The sequence below is a fragment of the Podarcis pityusensis genome, assembly GCF_964106645.2.
Source record: "Podarcis pityusensis genome assembly, chromosome: 9".
NCBI lineage: Eukaryota > Metazoa > Chordata > Lepidosauria > Squamata > Lacertidae > Podarcis > Podarcis pityusensis.
Window position 1 is genome coordinate 72,230,989 of NC_138034.1, and position 16,663 is coordinate 72,247,651.

At 46.4% G+C, this 16,663-nt stretch overlaps 1 protein-coding gene across 7 annotated transcripts in view; it reads right to left on the bottom strand.

The window, feature by feature from the left end:
* LZTS3 (leucine zipper tumor suppressor family member 3) overlaps positions 1-16,663 on the bottom strand; it is a 125,224-nt gene that overhangs the window by 80,913 nt on the left and 27,648 nt on the right. Inside the window, exon 1 of one of the 7 annotated variants that reach the window (XM_081020823.1) lies at positions 4,952-5,070. The exons of 4 other annotated variants lie outside the window; for them this stretch is intronic. The gene's annotated coding sequence lies outside the window, so the exon portion shown is untranslated. Of the gene's footprint in view, positions 1-4,748; positions 4,913-4,951; positions 5,071-16,663 lie in introns of those variants that run through there. 2 more of the 7 variants (XM_081020826.1, XM_081020824.1) reach the window with 2 other exon arrangements.

Consider the following 16,663-nt stretch of genomic DNA (forward strand, 5'->3'; position numbering starts at 1 on the left):
CTTGTCGAGCTTTGCTCCCCCCTTGTGCTTCTGGGGGACGGCCAAATATATAAGAACACAAATAGCTCTTCGGAACACAATCTGATTGCACCTGCTTAAAAAACAAAGGGCGAGGGGAATACCCACACCCGAACGCCCAGGGTCTTGCAGGACGGAGCAGTTTATTTGCAAATCATACCTAATGTAAGAAGGTCAAATCTCCCCCCAGTAGCCCCAGCGACCCTGGACGGCGAACGCATTACGGATTTGCTATTAACTTGGCATAAAGAAGCTGAAACGCAGCGTTGCACCTCTCACCTCCTGGTATGCTACTGGCAAAAGAAATTCGACGTGGGAGGGTCCGAAAACACTAGTTATTCATTGGTGGGGATTCAGCCAGAAACTGCAAATGTCAGGCCTTGAAACCAGTTTGAAAGCCGTGATTTTTAAGGCAGCCTTCGCTCAGCTGCTGCCCTCCAGCTTCTTTTGGACTATAATTCCCATCAGTCCCCAAAGCGTCTCTGGTTTGGCTTCACCCCTTGAGGCACACTCCATTGTTTCTCGAGACAGACGGGTGCCAACATTGCCGAGCATGGGCCTTGATAACTTATAGGGATGCGGGTGGCGCTGTGGGTTAAACCACAGAGCCTAGGACTTGCCGATCAGAAGGCTGGTGGTTCGAATCCCTGCGACGGGGTGAGCTCCCGTTGCTCAGTCCCTGCTCCTGCCAACCTAGCAGTTCAAAAGCACAAGTAGATAAATAGGTACCACTCCGGTGGGAAGGTAAAGGACGTTTCCGTGCGCTGCTCTGGTTCCCCAGAAGCAGCTTAGTCATGACCCGGAAGCAGTACGCCAGCTCCCTCGGCCAATAAAGTGAGATGAGCGCCGCAACCCCAGAGTCGGCCACGACTGGACCTAACAGTCAGGGGTCCCTTTACCTTTTTACCTGGTTATTTTGTTCAAAGATTTCTGCATTTTCAGGGTGTAAAAGAAAGATAAATAAACCCAGCAACTATTATTATTATTATTATTATTATTATTATTATTATTAAAATCACAGCCTGCAACCTGAACCTGTTATGCAAACTGAGCAAGTCGGCATTCATGTCCTTATTTTACCATGCAAATCAGGCTTCTGGCAGAATTTTGCAAATGAAAGCCAAGGAGTGCGGCACAATCTCTTGAATATCGGTGCCGTACACATCTATTTGCATAAATGCAAAACTGCCTTAACAGCCTGGCAGTTCCAGCCCAGCCCTGCGAGAAATCTCGCCAGCCAAAGTCTCTTGCAAATATCCTGCTTCTTGGGTTCTTTTTTTGCTCAACCGGGGGAGGCTTGGGTTTGAACCTGGGATTTTATGAGAGCGTGTGCCTCTGCTGCTGAGCTCTGAGCTATCCCTGAGATGGTAAACGATGGTGGATTTAGAAACACAGAAAACTACCACTATGGCTGGTCAGATTATTTGCTCATCTCAGCCCCAGCAAGCCAGGCACCCAGGGTGCATGGGAGCTGTAGTTCAACATCTGGAGGGCTAAAGGTTCCCCACTCCTGATTCTAATCCTATCCATGGAGGCTGGTCCATTAGGCTGAACTGCTTGCTGCCCCAGGAACCTCAGTCCGCCCTCACCTGTGTGACGCCAGGCAAGGGGTGTCTCTGCCCGCCAATGGGTCTGGCTTCAACTTCTGTTGGTCTCCTTGCCCACCAGTTGCAATGGGCACCAGTCCCTACTGGATCCAATCTTGTCTACTCGGACTGGCAGCAATTCCCCGGGGTCTCATGGAGGTCATTCTCTAATCCTTCCAACTGAAGCTACCAAGGATTGCATACCCTCCAACATTTCTCTAATGAAGATAGGGGCATCCTAAGGAAAAGGCGTGAGAGATTTTACTTTCTTGGGCTCCATGATCACTGCAGATGGTGACAGCAGTCATGAAATTAAAAGACGCCTGCTTCTTGGGAGAAAAGCAATGACAAACTTAAGCATCTTAAAAAGCAGAGACATCACCTTGCCAACAAAGGTCCGTATACTTAAAGCTATGGTTTTCCCAGTAGTGATGTATGGAAGTGAGAGCTGGACCACAAAGAAGGCTGATCGCCGAAGAATGGATGCTTTTGAATTCTGGTGCTGGAGGAGACTCTTGCGAGTCCCATGGACTGCAAGAAGATCAAACCTCTCCATTCTGAAGGAAATCAGCCCTGAGCGCTCACTGGAAGGACAGATCCTGAAGCTGAGGCTCCAATACTTTGGGCCACCTCATGAGAAGAGAAGACTCCCTGGAAAAGACCCTGATGTTGGGAAAGATGGAGGGCACAAGGAGAAGGGGACGACAGAGGACGAGATGGTGGGACAGTGTTCTCGAAGCTACCAACATGAGTTTGACTAAACTGCGGGAGGCAGTGGAAGACAGGAGTGCCTGGCGTGCTCTGGTCCAGGGGGTCACGAAGAGTCGGACACAACTAAATGACTAAACAACAACAAGAAGAAGGAAAAGCAGGACATTCCGGAATCAAATCAGAAACCAAGATGGCTTCTGGAAATCCAGGACTGTCCCTGGAAAACAGGGACACTGTGAAGATCTGGGGATTGAAGTCGAACCTGCGTTGTTCTGTAGGCCCCATGAGCATCTGTTCTGCTCCAGTAGCAAAAATACCTTTCCTCTGTTTTGTACACAACCCATCATTGCTCCTGATGCAATTGTTTATCTCGTTGCACCATTCCCCCTGGGAATAGCTCTCCTTCTAAGCAAAGGTATTCTATGGGGTATAAGCAAAGCTGACCAATTATTCCACTCCAAAGCCACAGAAGCAGTTTCGTCCCCAGAACCACCCACCCTTTCAGACAAGCGATGCCCCTCAAATAGCCCAATTCCATGCTCACGACGTAACCATACAGAACTGCAAATACACTCCCCCTCCTCAAAAACTGCAGGTTGATCTGCAAAGGGTTGTCTAAGGGTCCTTAAAAATCAAAATAAACCAGTCTCCTAAAATAGGAACGTAAGGATATAAGTTGAACCCTGATGAATCTGACTGGGTTACCACAGCCACTCTGGGCGGCTTCCAACAAATTAAAACACCAAACAGAGTAAAACATCAAACATTAGAAACTTCCCTGTACAGGTATCCTGGTCCCAGGCTGTACTGGGATTTAAATACCGAATCTTGAAAGCTAAAGTGAAGCCAGTATAACCCTTTGAAAAACGGGTGCAGCCAATTCCAGTTGCCACCATGCTCTGGACTAGCTAATGTTTCTGAACACTTTTCAAAGGCAGTCTCTTGAACAGAGCCCCATCAAGTCCCTTTAAAAATTTTGCTGCCTTCGGAAATCGAAACAGATCTTTCCAGCAGCTTTTAACTTGGGCCAAACACATCCCATAATCTAAAAAGAACTCCCCCCACAAGTAATGGAGCATATGATAGCAGTCTCAAGTGTTGGAACTAACACTGGTGAGGTGTGTATGTGTGAATCTGCCAGTGGCAGCTCTTGACAATTTGCTTGTGCTAGCATGCATGTAAAGTTTAGGGGGGGGGTCCCCTGGTTCTTAGAGACCCCAATCCTCACAAATGGGAGGGTTGGGTTGCCAGCTTCTCGGGGGAAGCAGCGCTCCCATGCCTTTAACTGCTCTACAACAAGCAGAGGTGCGGCAAGACAACAGGGACACCATGACAGCAACCGCTGCGCTCGCTCAGTCCAAACCTGCCATGCAGTTTTCAAAGACCTGGGAGTTCTGCGGAAGAACAAACCCGGCAGCCCTACTCACAAGGCAGAGGCTATATCACCCCTGCCAGAACTCGAACCCGGCCTTATTAGATGCCGAGCAGGCAAAGTCCAGCCCTGCAATCTGCTCTGAGCAAAGGAATGAAAAGCAGAGTGTTAGATGAGCGAGGAGACATCGTGCAAAGCCACTTACTCAAGAGGAGGTGCAAACTCCCCAAACACATTTGCTGCAAACAGCACTTCTGGGTGCAAAAAGGAGGCGGGTGAGATTTTCTGCAGGAAAAGCAGCAGATCAGGGCAGACAGCCCTGGCGACGGCTTGTATTTATTATTACATTTTAAAAAAGTATTCCCCCCCCCCCACGAAAGGGCTGCTGGAAGCAGCTTACAGGTGTCAAAGCAACATGATCCTGGTTTTCTAAAACTGGGACAGGAACACTTTTCCAGCTCAAGGGCCACTTCCCATTCTTAGCAACTTTCTGGGGGCCACATTCCAGCAGTGGGAGCTGCCAGAGAAAAAATGCGGGCAAGTAGCGGGTGCGAATTTCGCCACTGTACACTAGGTTTGTTGCTACACCTTCACTCACCCCCAGCCCTCTGTCCTCTATCCAAGCAAGCAAAAGGCATTGCCATATTCCAGACATGCAAAAACTCAGTCGGCAGAGCCTGAGACTCTTAATTTCAGGTTCATGCGTTCGAGCCCCACGTTGGGCAAAAGATTCCTGCATTGCAGGGGTTGGACTAGACGACCCTCGTGGCCCCTCCATGAATCAAGGAGGGTGCAAAGCATAGTTAGTAAAAGGGCTGCTGCTCAGGAGGGGGCGTATGACCTGGGGAGAGTCCCCGGGGGCCAGACGGAGATATCTCGAGGGCCACTGGGTCTGAGATTTTCCCCTCCCCGCTCCAAACCTATCGGTGGAGGGGCTTGGAAACAAACCGCAAAAACGCAATTCCAGTGGGAAAAGGAAGGGAAAGGGTCAGAGATTCCAGCTCAAATTCGAATGCAGCAGCAACAGAATATCTGCTCCGCACCTGCGGACAGAAACCCACCTGTCTGAAGCCTCCTTCCTCAGCCAGCAAGGACAGAGCTGGCTTCTCAGCTTGTCTGCCCAGCCTAGGCAGGTCCTGCCTTATTCAAAAGAGGGGAGTTTCAGGTTACCCTGCAAAGGGAGGTGGGCGGGAAGCAAAGTTTCCTTCTTTTCTTTTTTTTAAAGGAGTCTTTTTTAAAACCAGGAATTCCTCAGGTCATTTACCTCCACGCTCCAGGAGAGGCTGGCTCCCATGCTCCCTGCGGATCCTGGCCCTCGCTGGGCTCTAAGCTGCTTCCTCGCCTGCAGGGACTTCTGGAGAAAAAACTAAAATTAATACCTGCCGCAAACAAACCCATCACCTGTTGCCAACCTTTGTTCCCTCCGATTGGCCGATACCAGGAAGCGCTCGCCTGCCAAGTTCCATTAACTCTTCCCAGGCGAGACGGCAACTTGCCCTGACCTGCCTTAGTAAACTTTAGGAACAGAATCGTAGAATTATAGAGCTGCGAGGGACCACAAGGGTCATCTAGTCCAACCCCTTGCAATGCAGGATTTTTTTTTTGGTCCATCGTTGGTTCTCGAACCCACAACTCAGAGATTAAGAGTCGCAGGCTCTACCAACTTTGAGAAAGGAGTTCAGGGATTATTTTTTTAAAAAAAATAATTTTGTAATTACTGTGTGTCCTTGTTTTTCAGTTTGATCCTTTGACGTGGTTTTGTACGTTTGGTGGTATTTTATGCATGACTTTCCATTATTTTTATTGATTATAGTTCAGTAATTCTTTATTGTAATGATTAAGCGTAAATGGTTTAATTATTATTTGCTGATATTTAACTTGGCTGCATACTATTAGACTCTAATCAGCTATTGAATATTGCTTTATTTGATATAAATTGTTTGTTTTTATTATGACTTTTTGTATTGGATCAGATTGTGTGATCTTTGCTGTCCATTTTGTTACTTCTTCAGCTTGCAAACAGCCTTGTGTATAATAATATAGAAAGGAGTTATACAAATTAAAAGTGAAATGAAATGAAAACTGCTTAAACTGAGGTCGGTGAGAACAGAGGCAAACCTCCTGGAATTTATTTTTCTTTCTTTCTTTTGGCTGGGATAGCTCGACTGGTAGAGCACAAGACTCTTCATTTTCCAGGATCGTTCGAGCCACAAGCTGGGTGAAAAATTTTGCATTGCGGGGGGTTGGACTAGATGACCCCAATAAAAACATTTTGTTTTTTTGTTCTCAGCTATAAGACACAAAGAAAAGCAATGACAAACCTAGACAGCATCTTAAAAAGCAGAGACATCACCTTGCCAACAAAGGTCCATATAGTTAAAGCCATGGTTTTCCCAGTAGTGATGTATGGAAGTGAGAGCTGGACCATAAAGAAGGCTGATCACCGAAGAACTGATGCTTTTGAATTATGGTGCTGGAGGAGACTCTTGAGAGTCCCATGGACTGCAAGAAGATCAAACCTCTCCATTCTGAAGGAAATCAGCCCTGAGTGCTCACTGGAAGGACAGATCCTGAAGCTGAGGCTCCAGTACTTTGGCCGCCTCATGAGAAGAGAAGACTCCCTGGAAAAGACCCTGATGTTGGGAAAGATGGAGGGCGCAAGGAGAAGGGGACACAAGAGGACGAGATGGTGGGACAGTGTTCTCGAAGCTACCAGCATGAGTTTGACCAAACTGCGGGAGGCAATGGAAGACAGGAGTGCCTGGCGTGCTCTGGTCCAGGGGGTCACGAAGAATTGAACACGACTAAACGACTAAACAACAACAACAAAACTTGGGCACACAGCACTCGATGCAAGAAGCAAAGGGCTTCCTCCTTTCGGAAAGGGCTTCCCTGCACCGGGGAGACCAGATGACCTATTAAACTTGGGCAGGAGGCAATCTTTTGATCACCCGCGGAAACTAGGTCAATGTCGGCATCCACCGGTTAACCAAAAGGTACCCGCTGGAGAACTCGAGTCTCGAGGCTTAATTTCGTACCAGAGCGCCAGAGTCCGGATGCTCATTTTAAGACTCCCCACAGGACGGGTGTTCCGCCACAAGCCCATTTTCCTGCAGTTTGGAAACAGAACACCTTGTGCCCTTTTACGCACCGCTAAGTTTTCGGCAAGTGTGCAACTGTAAGGAAAGCCTGCAGCGGTCAACACGCGCAGGTGCGCTTTTCGAATACAGATCCCTAGGCTGTGAATAATTTAATGCTGCCGGCTGCAGACCATGTGAAATTGCAGGCATTTGCAGAGGGAGGTCGGAACCAAAACAGCCTGCTTTCAAATTTTCTTGCAAACGCAAGAAACTCTGAACTCCGACAGTCCAGGAAATAGTAGAATCATAGATTTGTAGAGTTGGAAGGGAACCCCGAGGGCCATCAAGTCCAACCCCTTGCAATGCAGGAATCCTGCCCACAGCCATCCCTGGATGGGTTCGAACCACCTTCTGGATAACAGCCAGATGCACGGACCCATGGTGCCAAATGTCTGCTAAAAATACAGAAATAAAGGCATCCACTATCAGCCATCGATCACACAGTGCTGGGAGGCACCAGCTGAGGAACCCCAAAGGGAAGAAGGCTCAGAGCCCAGGGATTGGTGGTGGGGTGACAACGAGCGGTCAGAGGGAGAAGAGGGAGTAGACTGGGAGGAGGAGGTGTCGGAAGCTGAAGAGGCAACAGGGCTTAGTGAGCGGGGAGAGTCTGTAGCAGAGAGCAGTGCAGAAGCAGAGGCGGGAGAGGAAGGGGCCCAAGAGGCAGAGATGAGCCAGGCTGCTGAAGAAGCCAGGGGGTCTCTGTTAGCATTTCACTCCTCTGTTGCTGGATGTGTGATTGTTACATCACATGTCTGTGTTTACAGTGGTGCTTTGGGTTACACACACTTCAGGTTACAGACGCTTCAGGTTACAGACTCCACTAACCCAGAAATAGTGCTTCAGGTTAAGAACTTTGCTTCAGGATGAGAACAGAAATCATGCTCCAGCGGCGCAGCAGCACCAGGAGGCCCCATTAGCTAAAGTGGTGCTTCAGGTTAAGAACAGTTTCAGGTTAAGAACGGACCTCCAGAACAAATTAAGTTCTTAACCCAAGGTACCACTGTACTTTCTAGGATTCGAAAGTCTGAGAACGGAAGTCATTCTTATCTCTTCCGTTGTACTGTACTTTTGTATTCTCTCTCTCTCTCTTGGAGATGTGAGAGAATGCCTTGGTTGCTTTGTCCTTTATATATTGCTTAATAAATATACAGTGGTACCTCGGGTTAAGTACTTAATTCGTTCCGGAGGTCTGAAGAAAAGTTGCACGGCAACGTGTATATTGGGAGAAATTTGCTGGTGAATGTCTTTTTTAAAAATAAAAATAAAAATCCACAGTGATGTGGAAATGTGGAGAACTAAATTTAAGACTAGAAAATTGTGATACAGAGAAACCAAAACTGACAGAGTCACCCAGCCCTGGCGTCAATCTAACCCAGGGGTTTTAGACCTACCGCCCACTAATGCATCTTTCTTCATGGTAAAATTTCCTTACCGCCCACCACAGCTCGACGGAAGGATTCAACTTGTGCCGTAGAACCCTCGACCGCCCCCCTAGAATCCTGAAATGCCCACTAGTGGGCGGTAGGAACGAGGTTGACAACCCCTGAGCTAACCATTAGCACATTCAACGTTGCAGCCCTATTCTGGGCTTTGCGCCTTCGTTTTTACACAAGGGATGGAACGCATGTACACTGACGGCTCTCCAAAGGTGTCCAGAAAAACTCCGGCATCCCTAAGAAGCTTGCAGCTCCCTGGTGAGATGATCAGTATCAGCAGATAAGCTTCCTTGCGAGAGCACTTGTCCTCTCCTGCTGATTTTCCCTTGCAGGGTGCCAATGTAGGGCAGAGTCGATTACGGTCATCTAAGGGTAGGGATGAGCAGGAGATCTGGCTGTCTTTGCAATCCCAGAAACAACACACACAGAGAAACTTAGTCCTTCAAAATTCGCACTTCTCTGAAATTTGCACAGCAGTTCTGGAAAACAGCGACAAGCCTAGAAGGCTTAACCCATTGTATAAAAGAAGTTTCATATAAGAATGGGGGGCTTGTATGACCAGACTTCCAAACGACCCGGTCGACTTCCAAAACATCCTGCAACCTGAAGTCAGGGGAGCAAACGTAGAAAAAAACACCTTGGAGCTGCCCAAACTTCTTTGCTCTTTCAATTGAGCAATTTTCATTTTAAAATTTAAAATTCTGCAGACATCGTACACTCAACACTACAAGTTCACAAGCTACGGAGCAACTGGATTTATCTCCTTGTATGCTTTGTGCTTTTCTTCTGCTTAAAAAAATAAGTTGTCAGTGACTTAAAGTCACGGGGGGGGGGGAGGCATTTAAAACAGAGAAGCTTTGCTGTTACTACCAATGTAAAATAAAGCACAAAAACACTCCACAAAACACCATAGAGTTACCAGATTTTTTCCAATAAATCTGGGGACACTTTTAAAAATAAATAAAATTGATATTTTTTTAAAAAAGGGAAAAAGTTATTTTAAAAAATTAAGGAAAAAAGTCAACACCACAGATCAAAGTTTGCTTTAAAACTGAGCTTTGGTTAATTTAAAAACAACCCCCCCACACACCATGTTGTTGTTGTTGTTTAGTCGTTTAGTCGTGTCCGACTCTTTGTGACCCCCTGGACCAGAGCACGCCAGGCACTCCTGTCTTCCACCGCCTCCTGCAGTTTGGTCAAACTCATGCTGGTAGCTTCGAGAACACTGTCCAACCATCTCGTCCTCTGTCGCCCCCTTCTCCTTGTGCCCGCCATCTTTCCCAACACCAGGGTCTTTTCCAGGGAGTCTTCTCTTCTCACAAAGTGGACAAAGTCTTGGAGCCTCAGCTTCAGGATCTGTCCTTCCAGTGAGCACTCAGGGCTGATTTCCTTCAGAATGGAGAGGGTTGATCTTCTTGCAGTCCATGGGACTCCCAAGAGTCTCCTCCAGCACCACAGTTCAAAAGCATCCATTCTTTGGCGATCAGCCTTCTTTATGGTCCAGCTCTCGCTTCCATACATCACCATGCAATGTATTAAATCCAGGAGAAGAAACGCGCAGGCACGTTCGAAAGAATCCAAGTGCGGCTGACGTGCACCAAAGAGGAAAGGGGCATAAAGGGGAAAGGATGAGCATGAGCATTGGGATGCCAAGCGCAGCGTGCTGCTCCTATCTAGAAGCCCTGGTGCAAACACACAGAGCAGGACACATTGAAAACGAGGTGTGGGGAATTGGCTGAAAAGCCACCACAGAACAATGGGCAATAACGTGAACGGAGCTCTCCCCTTTCCTTCAGTGAAGCACAGGCACACAACATGTACCCACAACCGAGCGCCAACGAAACAAGACACACACCCAGCACACCCGCTAAGCACAGCGGATTTCCCTGCTGCTTGTTGCGTTTCTCTGCCACCAGTCCCCTTGCTCAGTGTGTCTGCTTGCTGCAAGGTGACGCGCCTGGGAAGGAATTAGTAGGCGGACACGATCCTTTCCCCTTCCGTTGCTCAGCGCCGGCTGCGGCAGCGTCACCTCGCAGCAAGCAGACGTGCCGAGCAAGCGGACTGGTGGCAGACAAACGTAATAAAGAGCAAGGAAATCCCCAGCCCTCACGGCAAGCAGAGGGGAAAGGATCGTGTCCTTCCTGTTAATTCCTTCCTAGCTGGACTGCGCGCAGGCTCCAGCCCACCCGGCTCAGTTTCCGGCGGCTAGGAGCGCAGCCGATAGCAGCCTCCTCCTCCTCTCTGTGCTCCGGTGCTGCTGCTGCGTCCAGGGAAGCGTGCCAGGGACGCGCAGGCAGCCAGAAAACGTGCACGTGGGAGGGAGAGGGGTGGCTGGCTTGGGGGGGCACGAGAACTTTTGCCTTCCTTTCCTCCCCCCATTGAACTCACTTCTCCTGCATCCAGTTAGCCTATGGTTACCAGATTTTTGTAACTAAGAATCCCAAAAGTACACTAAATGACAACTGAAGCATGCAGTCCCAATATACCAGATAAACTTTTCTGATGTTACCTAATTAAGTTTCCTATTAATGGTTCTCATTCCTTATTCTATAACCCACGCTATCAAATATTCCCCAATTGTAATTTCAAAATTACAGAGTTTACAATCCTATTGCAAGTAACCTGAAACTTTTTGCATCTTTAAAAAAGAAGTTAGTGGGCAAAGTCTGAGGCTGTTAGAAACTGGGTTTATATCGCACTGTTTTCATATGTATATATGGCTCCAGGCTGCTGAGACTGCTGCTGCCACGTTTCCTGGGGACATTTAATAAAATCCGGGGACATTCCGGGGACGGAATTTCTCCGGGGACATATTTGCAAATACGGGGACTGTCCCCAAGAACCGGGGACGTCTGGTAACCCTATCATAGCCTGCTAGTTAACATAACAAGGAAAGGTCCGTTCAGATTACCCTCCAGACTCTGGTCTGAGGAACCTAAAACAAGATGAAGACTCACATTCTCCTCTTCCCACCTGTGTGTAACTTCCATATTTTCCCACAATCATAATTTCAATTGTCTCCCAACCATGCAAAAAGAAATAAGAAGGGGTGGGTGAGAACCACGGCAGAACCAAACGCAAAGAAAGCCCCCGTTTCAATCATTGCAAATCTTGGACAAGATGGACTGTTTCAAGAAGTGGCAGAGAGACATTTCTAGATTTGTCTGGCAGGGCAAGAAGCCTAGAATAAAATTTAAAATATTAACCGATGCAAAGGATAGAGGTGGATTTGCCCTGCCAGACCTTAAACTTTATTATGAATCAGCAGCATTCTGCTGGTTGAAAGAATGGCTGCTTCTTGAGAACACAGACATTTTGGACTTAGAAGGTTTTAATAATGTTTTTGGGTGGCATGCATATTTGTGGTATGACAAGGTTAAAGCACATAAAGCATTTAAAAACCATATTGTCAGGAAAGCATTGTTAAATGTCTGGATAAGATATAAGGACTTACTTGAAAATAAAACCCCAAGGTGGTTGTCACCGATGGAAGCAAAGGCTCAGAAAAGGCTCAATATGGAGGCCAAATGGCCGAAATATTGGGAAATCTTGGAGCAAGAAGGAGACAAATTGAAATTGCAGAGTTTTGAGAAATTAAAAGACAAAGTGCGAGACTGGCTTCATTATTATCAGATAATGGAGGCATACAATTTGGATAAGAAAATTGGTTTCCAGGTGGAAAAATCAAAATTGGAAACAGAACTGTTAGAACCCAAAACTAAGATTTTGTCAAAAATGTATAACTTGCTGTTGAAATGGAATACTCAAGATGAAACGGTGAAATCTGCTATGATTAAATGGGTACAAGATCTTGGACATAATATTATGTTTGCTGACTGGGAACAGTTGTGGACCACAGGTATGAAATTTACGGCATGTAATGCCCTAAGAGAAAACTTAATGAAAATGATTTATAGGTGGTACATGACACCAGTCAAGCTTGCAAAAATCTACCATTTGCCCGATAATAAATGTTGGAAATGTAAAGAAACTGAAGGTACATTCTTTCACATTTGGTGGACGTGCCCAAGGATTAAGGCTTTCTGGGAGATGATATATAACGAATTGAAAAAGGTATTTAAATATACCTTCTTGAAGAAACCAGAGGCCTTTCTCCTGGGCATAGTCGGCCAATTGGTGCCAAAGAAGGACAGAACTTTTTTTATGTATGCTACTACAGCAGCAAGAATTCTCATTGCAAAGTATTGGAAGACACAAGATCTACCCACCTTGGAAGAATGGCAGATGAAGGTGATGGACTATATGGAATTGGCGGAAATGACTGGCAGAATCCGAGACCAGGGAGAAGAGTCGATGGAAGAAGATTGGAAAAAGTTTAAAGACTATTTACAGAAATATTGCAAAATTAATGAATGTTAGAATGATGTCGGATAGAAACTAAGTGGTCTTTAGCCGAAATGTTATAAGGGAATATGGAAAAAAATGGTTTATTAATAGGTAAAAATCTAAAATTACAAATATTTTATGATTAACGATTAGGATACATAAAGAGGGGAGGGATTTGTTGAACTAATAACTGAATTGGAATACAAAAAAGGGAGGTGTGAGGAGGCCCTGGAAATAAGCAAATGAAGGCTAAGTAACGGAAGGAATGAATTGTTTTTAACTGTTCTTATTTTGTATTTTTCTTTTTTCTTTTTTTCTTTTTTTGTCTTGTAATATTCTGAAAATCTTAATAAATATCTTATATATAAAAAAAAAAAAAACGCAAAGAAAGCCCCCAATATCATCACATCGGACGTTTGCTCTGCATCAGGAAAGCCCGTGAGAATGCAAGATTCGCGGCGCTCTCACACGACTCTCGGAACCGGGTGCGCACCATGTAGCACTTATGGATTTTGCATGCTGAGTTTGCCAGTGGAGCCAACAGGGGCGCGAGCAGAGAGGCAGGGAATGCCTTGCTATTCCTTGACCTGGCTCAGGTGGATTAAGGGTGTCAGGTGGTGGTGTGGTTGCTCGAGAGCAAACAGGTAAGACTCCGGCCAGTCCTTGTACCTCCCCCAGCATAACAGTCATGTGACCCCCATCCTTCTCCTCCCCTCTCTGTACCCAAACCTCCTGCACAGAGTGGGCGCTGGCAAAGGGGTACTTCCCTCCTCTCCGGTTTGCTCAGGCTCAGTGTGGGGGCTCTCCCTAGCATCTCCTGGTCCCTGCACCCCCTCCCAACTGGAGGCGGGGCTTTCCTCCTTGCCAGAGGCTCCCTGTAACACAACTGCCCTTCCACCTCTCACCTCTGAGCTGAAGGCAGTTCCCTGACAAAGGGCAATGGAAATATGGCCAGTAATGCAAAACGCATGATATGAGAGAGAGAGAGCGCATCAGTGTCACAAAGCCATCTCCAGAAGGTAAGGAAGAACACAGGAGCTCAAAGAGACACCAGAAGCAATGAGCGATCATAGGTAGCAAGTAATGGGGAAAACCATTTATTTCTGGTTGATCCCGGACTCTGAACACTTCTAAACAATCTGTGTTTATTGAAAGTCCATTCCAATTTGCTTCCAGGGAGGTAATAACAACAACAACAACAACAATAATAATAATAATAATAATAATTTATTATTTATACCCCGCCCATCTGGCTGAACCTCCCCAGCCACAACAAAATAATAAAATACAGTAATGCATCAAACATTAAAAGCTTCCCTAAACAGGGCTGCCTTCAGATGTCTTCTAAAAGTCTGGTAGTTGTTGTTCTCTTTGACATCTAATAGTAATAAATAGACGACATTGCATCAAAAGTGCAGGAATCCTGTGTACAGCCGTCCCTGGGTGGGTTCAAACCACCAACCTTCAGGATCGCAGCCAGGTGCACTGACCCATTGTGCCAAGTGCCTGCTAAACACACAAAAAAGGCACTGCCTGCCAGCCACCACTGTGTTTGCTCCGTCAGTGTCATACGACTGGCTGGCTGCAGAGGCAGCAGCTAGGGGGGCCGCCAAGGGCAGAAGGCTCAGAGTCAGGGGACTGGTGGTGGGACAACAATGAGTGGTCAGAGAGAGAAGAGGGAGCAGACTGGGAAGAGCAAGTGTCAGTAGCGGAAGAGGCAACAGGCTTGAGTGAGCAGGAAGAGTCTGTGGCAGATAGAAGACCAGACCCAGAGGCAGAAGCAGAGGCTGGAGAGGAAGGGGGCCAAGAGGCAGAGATCAAGTAAGCTGCTGAAGAAGCCAAGGGGTCTCCCCCTCCTGCTGTGGCAAGCTCCTCTCCCCCCAGATTTCCAGAACATGGAGAGGAATGAAGAGGTTGTAGCAAAGGGACAAGCCTTGTGATGCTGGGGAAGTACCTGGAGGAAAAGTCTTAGAGAGAGGTAGGAAGGAGGAGAAACTTCAGTCCTTGCAACTGCTTCATTGGGGCAAGACCCACTGGGAAGTGTTGCTGTGATCGCTAGGCCTGCACTGTTTTGGTTTCTTTGAACAAAGAGTTAACTTCATGAAGAGAATCTTTTTATATGCAACAGCCGCTGCAAGGTTATTGATTGCAAAAAAATTGGAAGTCAGAAGAAGTACCAACATTGAAAGATTGGCAACAAATTTTTTGAAATGACTGAATTAGCAAAAATGACGGCAACAATTAGAATGCAATCTAATCAAAATCTCAAACAGGAATGGAAATGTGCAGAAGAATACATGACCAAAAGACGCTCCAACAAGAATTTATTGATATGTATAGACTGATTTCACAAAGTTAAGCTAAGCAGATATATAAGATTGAATGTTTAATTATTAAGAAACAAAATTATAATCTCAGTAATAAAGTTAACAAAAGAATAACAAGGACAGGTGGAGGGAAGACACAGGGCAAGAAATAAGAAATGGATAAATGTTGGTACATAATGAAATGTGAAAATGTGAATTTACAAATATAATCTATATGTATCATTATGTAAAGATTCCATATATGTATTGGAACATAAATAAATAAATAAATAAATAAATAAGAGTTAACTTCACTGGCACTGAGTGTTTTATTGCTGACTTGCCCCTGACTCTGGCTCCTGGCACTCAAAGAGAGAGGCTCTTTGCACCTCTGCCCTGCTCAGAAGGGATGGCAGGTTGGGTAGGCAGTCCTGGCACCCAGCAGAAGTTGAGCATGCTCAAGGGACTATGTTCAATATAGGAGAGGCTGCGCCAGTGGAAACAGAACTAAACAGGAAGAGCATTGCCCGGGGATTATTTGCTGAGATCTGTCATGGGCATCACAGGAGGTGCTGAACGGCTTACAGGAGCCCACAGGCATTGGGTTGGCAATCCCTGGCCTACAGAGATTGGCAGCAGATCTTTTGGGTTTAAGAAAATGTAACCGGGCATTGTGCTGGATCCCAAATAGATTGCAGCGTCACCTCTGAATATATATCCTTTGTCCGATTTGGAAAGGTCCACCCCCGGGTTCTCCATGGTATATCACGACCTCTTTCCTAACGGCCAAAATCCAGCCGCTCTTAGTCACTATTCCTGGGCGAGATCATCCATGACTTCAAAAGAAGCCACTCTGCAAATGGAGAATCTTCATAAAAAGAAAGGCACCAGAAGCAAGATTTTGTGTTGACAAAGCAGGTGAAGTAATACGGGCAAGATAGGTTTTTGTTTTCAGTTTTTCATCTCGGCAACAGATTACATAACACTCTCAGAACACACACTTGACTATTCTACAGCTGGTATCTCCAGAGGAACAATCGGGAACAACAACAACAACAAAAGATTCTTTCTGAAGTGTATGATACAGTCCTCATTATTTCTTTTTTAAAAAAAATCCTCAGAGGCAAAAATAGTGATTTTTTTTTACTTTTGTGGGAAAAATTTCCAGGATAACCACTTCTGTGCTTGCAAGATTTGCCATCCTATAATATTCACTGCGCCGAAATGGTCAGGCCAGAGAAGTGCTATATGGGAAACGAGGAAAGAGGAACACAAAGCAAAATTTCCTGGGTTGTAGGATCAGAAGCAGATTTTTTTCCAGCCTGGTACCATTTTGTGTGTGTAACACGGACCTCCTGCTTTCTCTCTCTCAATGCTTGGTAGTAGCATCATCCGAAGAGCAGGAATGAGGACCGCCATGCAGGAAGTTGAAGGAGGATCGCTATTGGCCCAGGGAAAGCACGAACCCACCTGTGACTGGCCAGTCAAAAGGGAACGCGGGGCACCCATTTGGACAGGCAGGGTGGAAGGCGGGGTGGTCAAGAAGCGGTGGCACCAGAGCCAATGATAGGAGGAGTCAGAGAAATTGACAGGTCCTGGAGCCAACCGATTCGTCTCCATCTTCCTCTTCCTTGTGGAGGGCAACACGGAGACAAAGGAGGGAACTGGCAGAGTGTGGCACATTATGGGATAGCTACAATGTTAGAAAGCAGAGACATCACCTTGCCAACAAAGGTCCGTATAGTTA